We start from the raw sequence: 14031 nt of genomic DNA on the forward strand, positions 1-14031 counted from the left end.
CCATGTAATGTTCCGAGGAATAACACTCTGTACCAGAAAAGATGAACTGATCTATATTTAGTATGAAGTCACCGTCAGCATTAAGTCATTCGCATCCTAATTCAAAGCATTTACTGAGCACCTACTTTGTACAGGATATCGTGCCAGTCACTGGGAGTTGAGTGGAGTGACGGATTGTGCTGTTGCTCTGAATTGTTTTTGTCTTCTCTCTAAGAGCATCACACACCCCTGGCTGTAGCCGCGTGGCTTGTAGTGTCTCCCTCGAGGAGGTTTATTCTTCCTCATCCCACGAATGTCAGGCGTGGATGTTTGGCTTATGTTGGTCAATAAAGTGTGAGCAGAAGCTTCCGGAGCCATGGAATGGTTTGGTCTTAGCCGTTTACTTGACCACGAGATGACTGTGACCCCATCTGAACAAGCAAGACACACAGCGCAACTGCTGACCTGCTGCCGATCTGGACGGTGAGCGAGAAGTCTTTGCCACTGTAGGCTGTAGTCACGAGTAACAGCTTCTCCGCGCAGAAGAAAACCAACTTGAATTACTGAAAAATTGGCTGTGTTTTTATGAGAATACATTCCAATATCCAGTATCTAACTCCGCTGTCTAAATGCTTAAGCCTTCTTCAGTTTTAATCAATCTTCTTGGTCTTTCTTGACCAATGTATTTCCTTTACCTTTGAAAGGAGTTTACTTGAATTAAGAAGGAAATCCCTTCCCGAGTGCCTGGGTTAGCTCATTTAATTCTTGGTTATCTGATTTCTCCCCTTCAGAACACTATTAGGTTGCTTTCAAACTGTGCTCTGTGGATCCCAAGAATATTTCCTCACCTCCCCTCTGCTCCCCGCTGTGAGTTAGAGGCAAGGTGCTCAGAGCCATTTTCCCACCCCCACCTCCACCCCCAACTTCTCATTCTGCTCCAATCACAGAGTCTTCTGGATTGTTTAAAGAAAAAAAAAAATGCAAACCACAGGGTTAAGGAACTAGCAGCATCATGCTAAAGTTCCTACCAAAAGACCTCTGGTAACCCAATAGAAGAGGTCTAACTGAGACCGACTTGACTGTCTCTTCTTGCGGCCACATCCCGAGTCGTTGCTCTCACGCTGGGCCTTGGCATGGCTGTGACTCTCCAAAAGGAGACTGTCTGCAAATCCACCTCGCGCTGCGCTTAGTTTCCACCTTGCATTTGAAGATTAAAATCCATTCGTGATCTATAAAATTCGGGTACTTTATTTGGCCTTATTAATCGTATTTGTTGCCACTGAAAGGTTTTAAATCTCCAGTTCTAAAAGCTTACTTCTAAATTGGTACTTACCACTAGCTATTACAATGACATATTTGGAAGAATCATTATCAAAGACCCTTTGAAAATCTAGCAAATGTGCAAGTGCTGGAAAAATACATTTATACTGTGATTCTTGGCTGGAGTCATGTTTAAACGTTTTCTGGAGCTGGTTCCTCCCTCGCTAGGCTGTTGTTTGGGAGCTGACCACCTGATGTCACTATGGGACCATGAATGCAGGCATATTTCCAAGGCCTTGGTTCACAGAAACTCTGGATGGGCGTCCTTGCCGCCTTAGGAAAGATCACCTCCCGCCCACCCAGCGCCAGCCTCCACCCGACCTCCTCTCTCCCGCTGCCTGTGTAGTTTATAAAATTGAGAACAGCTGACAGATCTAATTTTGATGGAGAATTACCTGTAGGCAAGAGGACAATCAAACCCATACTGTTAAGGAGTCGGGGGTGGGGGTGCAAGATAATGAATCTATTATCTGTGCTTCGCAAATGGTGAGTGTCAGGCTTATGTCTGTCAGTTTCTTTTTCCGGCGCCAGAAGCCTTCACCTCCGTTTTCTTAGGTACAGCTGACTTAGAACTGTCTATAAAGGGCTGACTATCTGGGGGGTGTATTTTCTAGACTGCTTGTTTCCTGGATCCTTCTCGGTGCCTACTCTTGTTCTGTCTGGGCCGTTGCAGAGTCCCAGCTGGACTCGGGGTTTCCGATCAGTCCCTGGGTCACAGAGTTTCAGCAAATCCTGGAGGGGTGGTGAGGGGGAAGGTTGAGAGTCAGAACCAAGGCGAGTTTGGGATCTCTCTGTAGGGAGAAGGCATTTATGCCACCACTTGCTGTCACGCACAGGCTCTCAGAGGCCACAGGGGATCAGCTACACCTGCCCGGGTTTAAAGTTGTGTTCAGAGTCCTGCTAACTCGGGGTCACTGACTGTGTGCTGCCTGCACATCTGCTGGGGCTGCTGTAACGAGATATCAGACTGGGCTTGAGCGACAGAAGTTTATTTTCTCATGGTTCTAGAGGCTGGAAGTTCAAGATCAGGCTGTTGGAAGGTGTCGGCAGGATTGGTTCCTTCTGAGGCTTCTCCCCTTCCGTGTATAGACAGCCGTCCTCTCCTGTGTCCTCACACGGCCATTGCTCTGCGCAAGTGTGCATCCTTGGTTTCGGCCTTCATGTCTAAATTTCCTTTTCTTATGAGGGCGCTAGTCAGATTGGATTAGGACCCACCCTGAGGGCCTCGTGTTAGTTTAATCACCTTTAAAGACCCTGTTTCCAAACGCAGTCCCGATCCGAGGCACTGGGGGTTGGGACATCAACGTACTGTATGGAGGGGTCTCAGTTCAGCCCACGATATCCCTTCCGCCCTCTCACTGGTCTACATTGAAATGGACTGGTCTGGGGTGCTGATTTCTTTGAAATACGTTCCCCCGTTTCCTTAGCTGCCTTGTGCCTTGTTGAGTAGTGTGGTATAGACGCACGGACGGCCTGCACTTCTCTTCCTCAGAACCACGAAATCATAGAGGAATCCTGGTGTCCAGGGAGGCTCCCTGGAGACCACAGGGCCTGGGAGATCAGGGTCTGCTCAAGCCCACAGAAGCCGGGGCCCAGGCCTCAGGAGTATAGAGGGACACTTTGGTTGATCCCAAAGTACCTTAATTTTATAATAAAAGTGTAACATCTGCACATTATTTTAATTCATGTTGCTTTATTTTGATGTAGTAAAAGACTAAAGCCATCCATACTGCAGAGGAAAGCCCCATCTCGATTTGATTATTTTTGCATTAACTCTGTTTTCAATAACTTAACTTTGAAAGCCTCTTGATACAGAGTTTCTTAAAACTGCACACCCACAGCCTAAGGATTCAGGGACGGAGACCAAGTTAAGGTAATTGGACACAATGTGTCAGTTTCTGGCGTACAGCTCCATGTCCCAGTCATGCACACACATACATACTCGTTCTCGTGTTTTATTCTTCGTTTTTACATCTTCACATTTCCTAGTCATTAACTTTGGAGCCAGCCTTCTGAGACTCAAGGAGGGCCTGGGAGACTAAAGCAAAAGCCTTTTACTTCAAAGACAGGGGCGTGAGCACTCAGGCACGGTTTCAGGAGTGGACGTGCTTTAAGACCCTCCAGTTCTAGGGCTCGAACCCTGGAGGTACTGTCGTGCGTCCTTGTGAACATGACTTGTTCTTCTTCACTACTGAGACAGTATCCATTTTTCTACTGAGCGTGACACTTGCAACAGCAGCATTAACAAAGTGTCAGGGTCATGCTCTTACGTAAGTCCTTTCTATGTTAACTCATTTGAAACGGGCTGCACCCCCTCCTTCGTCATTCTTCCCTTCTTTCCTCTGTAAAAGCAAATAGAATCTTTTCATGTTTCCTGGAAAGAAGGGCAGAGGTGCTGGGTAGCTGTGTTTCTATTTTCCAGAACATTTTTTCACGTAGCAGTCTCTAGGAGCGTCCACGTTAATGTAGTCAGTAAGGCTTAAGGCAGATGTGAAGAGGTTTGGTTGGCCCAAAATTTAGTTTCCTTAGAGGAGAGTTACAGAAACTTTGCCTGGTTCTGGTAGTTGAATAATAAAGAAATTCACTGGGACTCTGAGACTTTTTTAGAAGATGTCCTACCTTATTTCATTTAGCAACTTTCCTATTTTTTTCTTACAGTGTGATACGGGGAAAAGTTTATGAAATTTCAACTTTGAGATAATATTAGCTGCTGCTCAGCATTTCTGTGAGCACTGAATGAGATAATGTGTGAAAAAAATTAGCACCCAACAAAAGTGCAGGAGTCACTCAATAAATGTCCTTTCTCTTTCACTTTTTTCTTCTGACAAACTCTCTCCTTAAGGAAGATCTTACATTAGCGTCATAATGAATGAAGCAGAATGAATGAAGGATGGAAAAAGGAAGGGAGAAAGGAAGAGAAGGAAAGAGAAGGAAAAAAAGTGAAGGAATGGTATCAACATAAAATGAAATTAACTCAGAAGCACAAGTTTAGTTAAAATGATCGCTTGGCATTGTGCTATCCAAAGTTCACTCGGGCTTGAAAGAAAAATTGGCCGCACAACATTTGTTAAGCACGTACTAACTGCCAGGCAGGAGGGTAGGCACTAGGGGGACCACAGTGAGCAGACTGGCTCCAGCCTTCTTGGAGCTCGAGTTCATGTGGGGACACAGAGACCGAAATATTTCCCTCTAATAAGTGATGCTGAATTCCGTAATAAAGAGAAGTTTGCGCTTTGGTAAATGGATGGGTGATACCATTGCACTAAAAGATTACTTAGATTAACCTCTATGATCCCCTGTGGTCTCTGGCACATTACAGAGATTTTTATGCATGAGAATTCCCTGCCAGTAGATGGACAGTTAGAGTAATTCATTGCTCAGACCCAGAGTAAGTTATTTTGGCTTCTGTAAAAATGATCTGAGTGGTGAGGCAAAAATGCTTGAGTATTAGGGAAAACCATAGGCACGCAATTTCCTCAAGGGTTGAGGAGTTTTATCATTTATGTTTCATTTCGTAGTGAAACAAACAAGTGCACAAGAGACCAGGACTCCAGTGAAGCGGCTCACCCCTTATCCCGCTGAAGGGAGCTGACATCTCTGATGAGAAGGTAGAGGCTGGAAAGAAGCCCCCGTCCCTCGTGGCTTTAAGTGGATCTGACAGTTTCCTATTTAGAGACAGAGTGTTCTACAGCTGACATGAGAAGTTTTGAAGACACACCGCCCTCATTAGCTCCCACTCTCTGGCAGAGCTAAGTCCACATCCCAGTTCTGGGTGACATATTTTTGCCCCCCTTGCTATTATCATCCTCCACGCACTGGTCATCACATCAAGTCAACCTACAAATACAAGCTCCCGGGCCGTCTAATGAGGCCCTTGTCTCCGGCCAACTTTGAGGTCTCTATTGAACTCTCCCCCCGTATCCTCTTCAGATGAACAACATCAAATAATGCTTCCGTTGAAATAAATGCATCTTTGCTAGAGATGTCAGGTTAGGGGCGTCTGGCCTCTGAAGCTGGCTGAGGCATCACTCCTTCCCTAGGACAAGGTACAAGAAGACTCACTGGAGCGATTAGAGCAATTATTCAGAGCTGCCTGTCGTGGCTGATCAGCTCCTGCCCGGCTGATGGGAAGAGGTGGTCCAGCCCTGCCCTCCCAGACCAAGCGCTGTAATTGGAGGGCGTCTTGCCTCCAGGGTCTTCTTAGATAGGCTCAAGTTTCAAACATTTATTGGCAAAACCTCACTTTCTTGCGTTTGTTTTTCTGTTCCACTTGAATGCTCCTCATACTCAGAGGAGGTCATCGGAGGCTTGTTACGGTTTATTTTTCTTCTGCGATTTCTCCTTTATCCCCCCTGACATGTTTCACTGCCGAGCTTCCTTGTGATAAAGCAGGAGTTCTTCTGAGTTAGGGAGAACTTCTTGTTTTCTTTCATCCCACCAGAGCCTCCTGAAGAGCAGGTCAAAAGCCTTTTAGTGAAACTTGGTGTCACGGAGGAGGAAAGAAATTTGAACATCATAGAAAAATGACTGACTTCTGGTGGAGAAGTTACTGGAGAGGAAGAATGTACCATTAATCCCTGTGAACCTTGTCATCATTTTCATTGTCACCATCATCGTCCTCATCTTTGGTCAACATCATCTTCACCAGCGCTCTCCCTGTTTTCACCGCCGTTAGGTACTTGTGTGGATGTGAGGTCGCACTGGAACGCCGTAAAAATGGAATTACATGTACACAGTCCTGCCTCTCTAAGTCATTCAATTGCAGGCAACTAAGTTTCAAACACATGTTAAAATAGAATATTAAGTTGTGAGTGAAGAATGGATAAGAGCTTGGATTGCAAAAATAATTGAAACTTTGCTTTTATATATAACACATTTTTTAAAAAAATATGAGAAGCGAAGGAAAGCTACAAATGCCATGTCCTTCACCCAGAGCAAGGTTCAGAGGATGGTTTTACTCCTCTTCCTCTAATTTGTCAGAGAATTCAGGAAGGGGTGGGACATTATTTAGGAATTACTTTAGAAAAGGAAAACACATGTCTTGCTTGATAGGGTATTTCAGCTGTAATAACACCTTTATTAAAATTCTCTTGGTAATTTTTATGAAAGCAGGATTATTTTCTTTGGCTGATTCCTGGAAAACAGTAGTGAGAAGCCTGGGATAGGCACATCATTGGTGATCAAAGTGGCCCTGGATACATGGCACGGCATTTGACTTGGTCTGGGTGAGTGGAAGTGTTCTCTGCTCCTGATCTGTATTTATCCTGAGTACCAGCTCACTCTAGAACTCGGTGGGCACTTCTCCTATTTATGGTTCAGCAATAGCATTTAATAGTTACTTCTTGCCTTGCTGAAATCAACTTGTTTCCCAGTAGGATTGAAAGCAAGGTCCTGTGCCAAGTACAGGTCTAGGAGAATGACGGTCACTAGACGTTCACTCACGCCGTTTTCCTTGCTGCAGATGCTTTTGGGAATCACCGTCATTTACTAAAACCTGCTTTTGCATTCTGGTCTGGTGCAAGTCGCCCCTCCGTGGGGAAGTATTGTTTCCAACTAAAGATGCCCCAAGTTGGTTCTTTTGAATTCCCATAGTACTACCTTACAAAACAGTTGTTACTTTAAAAAAAAAAAATCATTTCTTTTTTTTTTGCATGAAGTCTAACCACATATTAAGCCCCTTCAGAGAGACAGGACCTGCTGGAAGTAATTTACTCTCACTGAGCCTTAGCGTTCCCATCTGTGATATGGGAGCAAGGAATAGTATTTCCTGACCTACCACACAGGCTAAAGATGAGATAATATATGTTGGATGAGCGAATGAAAGTGTGTTGAAAAGTATAAAATACTACGCAAATTTAAGTCTATGGGGACATAGACTTACCGCTTGGATACCATCTAGTTCAGTGCTGATGTTTTAGTGGAAACTGACATCCTTAAAGGAGAGTCGCAAAGCTGGTTGGTGTCGGTGAGCCTGTGCTTGGGTTTCTGGACTCAGCCGGGTGTGCTCTCTTGTCCCTGTTGCCTGTTCTCTGTAGGCGGGGCCGTGCCCTCACTGGGCACTGCGTAATTGTTCGGTCGTTAGAGGTCACACCACCAGGTTTCACACTGGGGTGTGAAGAATTGATAGTATGTCCTTTCTTCTTTTTAATTGAAGCACAGTTGATTTACAACTGTTTCAGGTCTACAGCAAAGCAATTCAGTTATACCTACATATATGCATAAAATTTTCATATTCTTTTCCACTATAGGCTATTACAAGAAATTGAATATAGTTCCCTGTGTTATACAGCAGATCCTTGTTGTTTATCTATTTTATATATAGTATTGAGTGAATCCTCTCTCGGAAGTGGAAGCTTCACACTAAACAGCCTGGGAAGGACAGCCTGCTGATTGTAACACAGCAAGAGAACTTTTACGTGTGAGACTTACGTGGCATCAACTTTAGAACTATCGTCCGAAAGCTCTGGCGTGCGACTGTTCTATTTCTGAAATGCTTTTGGGCTTGGGGTTTCTACAATGTTTGCCCGGGTGAAAGTTTCTCATGAGCAGAGAGTTGGCGATTTAAAAACGCAATTATGAATGGTGTGAAATTGAAAGATGCCACGGATGTTGTTGGTTCTTCAGAGAGACAGAACCAATGGGCTTCATTTCTGTAGAGAAAGAGATTTGTGATAAGGAATTGGCTCATGGGATTATAGGAATCAGTCCTAAGATCTGCAGTCGGCAGGCTGGAGACCCAGGAGACCCAGTGGCCCATGTTTCAGTTTGAGTCTGAAGGCGAGAAAAAGCCAATGTCCTGGTTCAAAGGCAGTCAGGCAGGAAGAATTCCCTGTGACTCAAGAGGAGGGTCAGCCTTTTTGTTCTATTTAGGCCCTCAACCGATTGGATGAGGCCCACCCTCAATAGGTAGGTAAATTTGCTTTATTCAGCCTACCAATCCAAAGGTTAATCTCATCTGAAATCCCCTCACAGACACACCCAGAATAATGTTTGAACAAATATCTGAGCACCCCATGACTCGACTGATGCACCAAGTCAGATCAACGCTTGAAATTAACCATCAGAGATATCAACTAATGAAGTGCTTAACCTGGGAGTCTGGAGGTCTGCGACGTTAGATATTTTTTACTATGCTGATGAGGCAAATTCCTCTAACACCCTGTTTATCACTTAACCCTTCCCATCCCTGCCTGTGTGGGCAGGTGAGCTGCAGGCCACCTCAGCGGACGGCTAATTGCTCAGCTGTGTACAAGCCCTTTGGTTGGAGAGGCTAATAGCCTCGTAGCAAGGGGGGCTGGTATTGCCTCCTCCAAGGCCTTTGGGAATTCCTTGAGGATCACGTGCTGACCAGAATAGGATGGCTGGGCTTTTAGTTTGGGTTTGGCCACCAATTTCTTTTGTGTCCATGTAAATTTTTTGAGCCTCATTTCTCTTATTTGTAAAATAAATGAGTTAGGCATAGCCCACGTGATCTCAAAAGTCCCTTCCAAACCCCACATCTTATAATTAGTGGGTGACTTGGAAACTACTATTTTTATTATATTGTTGTCTTAAGTGTGAAGGATACTTGAGTTCTTTAAGCTTTTTGATATCTGGAAATGGCAAGCTTCTAACTTCCACTTTTGGAATAAATTTTCCTCTAGGTCATTGCTTCAAACTGCTATTATTTTAAAGCTTTTGTCCTCTGTCTAAAATACACCATAAAGATTTTTGAAAAGAAGCCCATTTCTTTCCATAACAATAAAAGTACATTCTGTGGAAACACGTGACACCACAGGAGATCAAGTTGTTAGCTCGTGACGTTGTAAGTTCTAGATTCCGTAGCTCCAGGAGAAAAACCAGGCTTGTTCTTTCCTCATTCAGTTTTGAATTCAATGGCAATACATGCTGAGAAGACATTCAAGCATGTCAGTTCACACTTGAGGACTTTTCCTTTAAATAAAACTTTTGCATATATTTGGATTGGATTTGTGGTACACGGCATAGAAGACACGCTTCCAGTTGCCGTTTTGCTCTTGCAGGGAAGGGAGATCACCCACTGCGTTAGTGATAAGACTGCGAACCTCATGGCTTCAGCTTTGAAACTCAGTCTCCATCTCTTTCACTGCCGGAGTGTGTCAATGTCAGAGACAGAGGCGACTGATCAAGACCTTTATGCAACCACCCCCACATTCTTCATAGAATCAAGTGACAAAGTGACATGCTATGTGTTTTCACAGGGACGTGGAGGTTGCAAATGGAAAAGTTAAATAGAAATCTTCATGGAAGTTTGAGTAATTTTTAATAATTTGTTCTTTTGTCGCATGCATGTGTGAATGATATATTTGTCCTAGAGCAATACGAATTCATTTCCCCACATCTGTAATATCTGCGGTAAGCGAAATTAAAAATGCATTTGTACTTGTACAGTTAAATGATCATATTTAATGAAATGTCAGAGAGGAATCTTAGCAAATAGCCAGGAAATTATTTTAGAGAGTGCAGCATTTCATTACAAGCAGTCGGGGAAAAGCAAAGTGATTAAACAAATGGTTTACCGCTCAAAGGTGGTGGCTATCCGGGCAGAATGGAAAACCAGGGTGTGGGGCTGACAGGCAAGTGCTCTCTTTTCCTGCTCCCCATCAACCCTCATGGAATCTTGAGTCTGGTGGGCACTCACCTTACGAGTTCTGTAGATTTCCCCACGGAGTGAGGAAAACAAGCTGTAGAAGATGGGTATGACTTGTGAGCGTCACCTCACATGTCTCCACAACCCAGCGGTGGCAAAGCGTAGGCAGGTGAGGTGAGTGGGAGACTCAGGTTAATTGAACGAGAAGAGGGTGGAGCTGGTCAAAGAATGATGCCCTATTAAGGCTTCAGGCTCTTCACCCCCCCACCCCGGGCAGTTGGATACAGCTTGGAACTTGGAAGAGACAGGAGGTTGGAAGGTTTGCTGGGGCTTTAAGACCAGAGGGAGAGAGGACAGGTGGTGACAGGCAGCAGGTGAGAGCGGAGAAGGAGGAGGAAGTGAGTAGGAGGAGGCATGAAGGGAGGGGATTGGGCGAGAGCAGAGTGGGGCCGTCAGGTGGCCAGCGAGACCTCCGTTTGTCACGAACACACCGCCCCTTCCCACACACCATGAAATGCTGGTGGGCCAAGTATTTCAGTAAGAATTATCACCTGTTTGGGTTGGTGTTAGGGTTTGAGTTGTGTCCTCCAAACAGCTATGCTGAAGCCTTGCCCCGCACTACCTCAGAATGGGGCCTTATTTGGAAATAAGGTCATTGCAGGTGTGGTTAGTTAAGATGAGGCCATGCTGGAGTCGGGTAGGACCTTCATCCATCTGGTGTCCGTATGCTGGGAAGACACACAGGGAGAAGGCCGTGTGTTGATGGAGGCAGAAAGCCAAGTGATGCAGCTGCCAGCCCAGGGACGCCAAAGAGTCCAGTCCCCGCTGGAAGCCAGAGAGACAAGAGAGGACCCTACCCATGACACCTTCAGAAAGAGCCTGGCCGTGCTGACATCTTGATCTCAGACTTCCGGCCCCCAGACCCGGCGGCAGGAAGCTTCTGTTGTTTTAAGCTGCTCAGTTTGCAGCACTTTGCAATGGCTGTCTTAGGACATGAATACAATGCGTAAAACAATTCTGAATGGCAGCATCAGTAAGTTATATTTCTCAGTCCTTGGAATTGTTTTCTTAAGGAAATTTCATTACTTTCCATTAAATTTTTTTTTTCTCCTGGGACCAGGTTGAGGTGAGTAAGGCATTCTCCTCAGCTGCAAAATGCAAGGAGCTACCAAAATAGTCATTAAGATAAATTAATGTTCTCAGGAGATCTTTAAAAAATTTTAAATGAATGCCTCAAATCATTAGATGAACAAAATAGCAAAATTGTAAATACAGGACCAGTGTTATTAATTTTCCCTTTTGCCTCACTATGGCCTGGCCAGGCACTGCTGTCAACATCTGAATAACACAAGTAAGTTTAAAAGAATATAGAAAGAAGGAAAAAAATGTGTATCATAAAGGACATAGATGTAAACATATTCACGTTAAAAAACAAACGCTGTCTTTCAGTTTTATCTCAGGCAGACACCAATAGGGATGACAAGGTAACAGCAAGATGTCTTGGGTTGAATTCACTTTTTTTCGCATGAGGACTCAGACGGTGGGGAGCCAAGATTCGGTGACATCAGGTAACAATGCGAGCGGGTTAAGCATCTTGCATATACGGAATCTGCATGAAAAAGACAAGCTGCTATAATCCCAGTGGCAAAGGGAATTAGAGACTCTGGCCTTTACCACATGACAGTAAATGACAGCATAATAAATAAAACAAAGCTGATTTTTGAGTCAGACTTTTCACATCATATCCTGGAGGTGCTTTGCTGTTGTGACAAGTATATTAAATGTAGGTCTGATTATATCCCAGGGAGAGCTGACAAGAGGCGTCTTCTGGAACAGGGGCTGCTGCTCTGTGTCTTGTGGTTACTGTTTGTTGGGTGCACTCTTCTCCGACAGCTGGGACGAGATGAGCAGGGAAACTGGGAGAGACAGAGAGTGGAAAGTCCTAGCCTGGGCCTCGTTTCGATGAACATTCTTTCGATTGCTTAAAGATATTATTGCTCAGTGTTTGTTTAACCCTTGAAGATGGTTATTAGTGGGGGGAGGGTGTAGCTCAGTGGTGGAGCGCATGCCCAGCATGCACGGGGTCTTGGGCTCAATTCCCAGTGCTTCTGTTTAAAAAAAAGAACAAATAAACCTACAATTATCTCCCCCTATTTAAAAAAAAGTTAAAAAAAAAAGAAACAAAAGAAGATGGTTATTAGCCATCCTTTCTCATCCTCTAAGAGTACAAATATCATGCTAGCGGCCGATGGAGAAGCCTAGGATGTGTATTCTGTAACTGAGAGAAGATGAACAAAGACAGAAATAATTAAATGAAACATGGAATCTGTGCTGCTGAAGGGAAATCTTAACTGATTCCTTTTTGGTGTACACTTCAACGAATTTTAACACATGAATAAATTCACATGACTGCCACCACTCTCCTGTGAAGGATTTCCATAATCCTCTAAGCTCCCGCGTGCTGACCCCTGGATAATCACATTCTTTAAAAGTTGGTCTGGCTTTTGGTTGTGGGATGGTCTGTGAATTAGGGTGCTTCCTTTCCTTAATTCCTGTGATTCCACTTACTAAAAATTCTGCAAATTCACCCTGATTTTACTAATTCAAAGTGAGCCATCTCTCAAGTTTTAGAGTCTTTTACTTTAGGATGATGGTTTAATAAAAGATATTTGGAAAAAGGAAGGAAGTGCAAAGAGCTGAAAAATGGAAGTATGACCATCGTTTGAACAGAATGGGAGACTGGGTCACCGTCGGCCAGGAGCTGTGTGAGCCGCTGTAAAGGATGGTGCAGCCCTTCATTCTTAAAGGAACCTTTCACGGGTGTAGCACGCAATTTCTTTCAGTAGCACTATCTGCATTTGGTATTTTTGATAATGTGAAAAGGAAAAGGATTCAGATCTTTTTAATTATTCTTCTTTCATAATTTTTTTGACTTTAACAATACGAAGTGTGCAGTTCACTGGCATTAAGTACATTCACAGTGTTGCGTGACCGTCATTACTGTTCATCCACAGAACATTTCCATCTTTTCAAATCGAAACTCTGTCCCCATTAAACAGTAACTCCCCATTCCCCTTGCCCCCTAGCCTCCAGCAATTACCGTTCCACTTTCAGTCTCTGAGAGGCTGACGTGACTTTCTATGGTCAGTAGTTGAAATTAGCTGCTGGACTCAGTTTCTTGAGCTTTGGGTGTCCTAAAGGAAAGGTGTTATTTTCCGTTCACAGCTTTAATATGGTCACATTTATTAGGTTTTTTTTTAAATGCTAAAGATTTTTAAAAGTTAAAAAAAACCCCTCAAATTTAAAGAAATCACAGAGATAAATTTTCAGAAAACTACCATCTCTTAGTTGGGTTTGAAGTGTTGTTTATATGACCTCCGGACAAATCAGCTCGCTAGCGTATGCAAAGACAGGTGGTATTTTGACATTTCCCACTGTTGAATTAATGAAATAACTGATTGCTTTGATTTCTCTTACACAAAGCCCCAAAGCTGTCAAGTCCTGGAAAGTTGTACAATTAGATTCACTTACTTTTTTTTTTTTTTTAACAGGAAATGAAAAGCCATAAAATATTGGGGATATTGAAGGCAGGCACTGGGAACCTTCTTCAACTTGCTTGTAAACACATGCTGGTTCCTTTGTCTACACACGCAAAGTAAAAAGGACGACAGAACCTTCGCTTCAGTGCACACAGTTCATCCAAATTTCTTATTTATTAATTAAGCACACGTATTTCATATAATTTATCTTTAAATGCACATCATTTGTTATTGATTGATTCATTCAACAAATATTTTTCGGGCTCTTGAGGTGTGCTCCGTCTGTAAGGGAGGAGATGCGGACGGATACTGTGCCCTTAGAGAGTTTACTTTTGGGGGGAGATGGAGCTGAGAGTAAGGATTGCAAACAATGTGAAGGCTTTCAAATGGCAGAAGACCACCATCCAGGAGGCTCAGAGGGGAGGCAATTATGTCTTCTGGGCAGAGGCAAGGCTTTGTGGGAAAGATGGTGTTTGACTTGAGTTTTGAAGAATGGGCAGGATGTGGATATTTAGGGATGGAAAACGGCACTCCAGGCAGAAGGAATCGTACAAACAAAGCCAAGGAGAGGCGACAAGAGCATCG

At 43.9% G+C, this 14031-nt stretch overlaps 1 long non-coding RNA gene across 1 annotated transcript in view; it reads left to right on the forward strand.

The window, feature by feature from the left end:
• The window catches only part of LOC116658187, a 27138-nt gene extending 13508 nt beyond the window's left edge, over window positions 1–13630 (forward strand). Inside the window, exon 5 of the long non-coding RNA XR_004313401.1 lies at window positions 13459–13630. This is a non-coding gene — a long non-coding RNA (uncharacterized LOC116658187). The remainder of the gene's footprint in view (window positions 1–13458) is intronic.
• Window positions 13631–14031: the final 401 nt, after the last annotated feature.

This window comes from Camelus ferus, chromosome 20 (genome assembly GCF_009834535.1).
Source record: "Camelus ferus isolate YT-003-E chromosome 20, BCGSAC_Cfer_1.0, whole genome shotgun sequence".
In the NCBI taxonomy this organism is placed as follows: Eukaryota; Metazoa; Chordata; class Mammalia; order Artiodactyla; family Camelidae; genus Camelus; species Camelus ferus.